Source organism: Eriocheir sinensis, chromosome 44 (assembly GCF_024679095.1).
Source record: "Eriocheir sinensis breed Jianghai 21 chromosome 44, ASM2467909v1, whole genome shotgun sequence".
Lineage (NCBI taxonomy): Eukaryota > Metazoa > Arthropoda > Malacostraca > Decapoda > Varunidae > Eriocheir > Eriocheir sinensis.
This window is the reverse complement of record NC_066552.1, coordinates 11142527-11145026: the sequence shown is the minus strand read 5'-3', so window position 1 is coordinate 11145026 and position 2500 is coordinate 11142527. Positions and strand designations below refer to the sequence as shown.

At 37.8% G+C, this 2500-nt stretch overlaps 1 protein-coding gene across 2 annotated transcripts in view; it reads right to left on the bottom strand.

Moving 5' to 3' along the window:
* Positions 1-1575: 1575 nt before the first annotated feature.
* LOC126980475 (U-scoloptoxin(01)-Cw1a-like) overlaps positions 1576-2500 on the bottom strand; it is an 8975-nt gene continuing 8050 nt past the window's right edge. The window contains exons 2-3 of one of the 2 annotated variants that reach the window (XR_007733261.1): positions 2146-2500; positions 1576-2008 (exon numbers count right to left, since the gene is read on the bottom strand). The exon at positions 2146-2500 is cut by the window's right edge and continues 1014 nt beyond it. The gene's annotated coding sequence lies outside the window, so the exon portion shown is untranslated. The other variant, XM_050830406.1, reaches the window with a different exon arrangement.

Sequence of the window (2500 nt, the reverse complement as noted above, 5' to 3'; positions counted from 1 at the left end):
GAAGAAGGAAGGGGAGGAGGGCATGTATTTGAGGGCTGGTAGGGGAAGAGAAGGTGAGGGGGAAGGGAGAGGAGAGAGGTAAGGGGAAATAAAGAGAAAGGTGAAGTTAGAGAAGAGGGGAAGGGAACGAGGATGCTTGTGGTAATAGAGAGGAAGGGGAAAGGTGTGAAGGAATATAAGATTAGCAAACAGATGAAGAGGAAGATGTAAATGAGGATGATGATGGTGGTGGTGGGGATGATAATGAAGAAGATGAATAAAAGAAAAAGAAAAAGGAAAAGAAAAAGGAAGAAGAAAAAAAAAGGAAGAAGAGAAGAAAAAGGAAAACAAAGAGAAAAAGAAAAAGGTGAAGGAAAGGAAAAAAAAGAAAAAGAAGAAGAAAACGAAAGAGAAAAAGAAAAAAGAAAAAGAAGATAAAGAAGAAGGAAAACAAGAAAAAAGAAGAAGAAAAAGAAAGATAGGTAGGAGAAGAAGAACAAGAAAAATAAATTAAAACAGTAACTCGATGATTCTGAGCTAAAATTAGAGCAAGGAAGAAGAAAATAAAGGAAGTAATAAATAAAAGAAAAGAAGAAGGAAGAAATAGTGAAAGGCAGATATAAGATTACTCGCTCACGCTTCCTGTCTCATTCCTATGTACACAAGAAGAAGAGGAGGAGGAGGAGGAGGAGGAGGAGGCGGCTGTACAAAAGGAGGAGGAGAAAGAGAAGACAGAAAGAAAGGAATTAAGAGAGAGAGAGAGAGAGAGAGAGAGAGAGAGAGAGAGAGAGAGAGAGAGAGAGAGAGAGAGAGAGAGAGAGAGAGAGAGAGAGAGAGAGAGAGAGAGAGAGAGAGAGAGAGAGAGAGAGAGAGAGAGAGAGAGAAAAAGGAGAGAGAAGAGAGAGAGAGAGAGAGAGAGAGAGAGAGAGAGAGAGAGAGAGAGAGAGAGAGAGAGAGAGAGAGAGAGAGAGAAAAGAAAGAGAGAAAGAAACGAAAGAAAAGAAGTGAAACGGAATGAAAGTAGTCCATCACGATTGTAATTAAACCCTGTGGCGAGTGCATAGAAGAGGAGGAGGAGGAGGAGGAGGAGGACGAGGAGGAGGAGGAGGAGGAGGAGGAGGAGGAGGAGGAGGACGAGGAGGAGGAGGAGAAAACCGAGGAAGAACAAAAAGAAGAAAAAGAAGAAGAAGAAGAAGAAAAAGAAGAAAAAGAAGGAAAAGAAGAATAAGAAGATAAAGAAAAAGAAGAAAAACATAAGGAAAGAAGAAGAAGAAGAAGAAGAAGAAGAAGAGGAAAGAAACAGAAGAAGGAACTGAGAACAAACGATTACCGAGTAGCAAAGAAAGAATATAACAAACAAACAAGAAAAGTTCAGGAAAAGGACGAAAGAACAAGTTTGAGAAATTGAAAAAAGATATTCTAAACAGAAACTCATCAGAAACTTTCCTAAATCAAAACTGAAAAAAAGACAGGAATAAAACTTGTACTGCAAATTAAGTCTTACTGAAGGATAGCTAAGACATTTTTATCAGAGTTCGTGAGTTTGGCAATACATGAAAAGAACACACAAACAGAAGGATAGTTAAAGAGTGGGAGAGTATTGTATTAAGCTTGTATATCACACAATAATACATAACCTTCCACAACAAACACACAAAAACATGCGTATAGTCTAAATTTTGACAATACAGTAAACAAGAACAATAAAGGAGAGTAAAAGATTGTGAGATAGTTGTGGCAAACTTGTATATCACACTCAGAACAAGACACGGTAATGCGCTCACAATAAACAGAAAAAAATAACATATACAGCATCGACTCTCCTCTCCTTTTATCCAACAAGCAGGTCACTTCAAACAGGGGAGAACAGATAAATAAACAGTATCAAATTGCCTTTCCTCTCACCAAAACAAGCGTCACTTCAAACAGATAACATATAGACAAAAAGTATTAATTATCCTTTCCTCTCGTCAAAACAAGGAGTCTCATCAAACAGAAAAGAGCAAATAAATAAACAGTATCAAATCGCCTTTCCTCTCACCAAAACAAGCTTCACTTCAAACAGATAACATATAGATAAAAAGTATTAATTATCCTTTCCTCTCACCAAAACAAGGAAGTCTCATCAGACAGAAAAGAGCAGATAAATATACAGTATCAAATAACCTTTCCTCTCATTCAAACAACAGCAGGTCACTTCAAACAATAGGGAACAGATAGGTAATAGATCTATCTCCCTTACCAACAACAGATGACCAACATTCCGCAAACAAAACAAAACTGAACAAGGCAAACAGACTGGAACATACCATCACAAACTTAGGAAGAAACACCTCAAGAGAAGATGAAAGAAAAGAAGGAATCGTTTCGAAAATAACATTAGAAAATCAAGACCTCTAAACACCAGGAACCACCAAAACTTTGTCCACGAGAACGCCGAGACAGGTGATAGAGAAGAAATGTGAAAGAGAACACTGTAGGCACTCATTTTAAGGCTCTTGGTTCACGAGTCTTTAAAGAG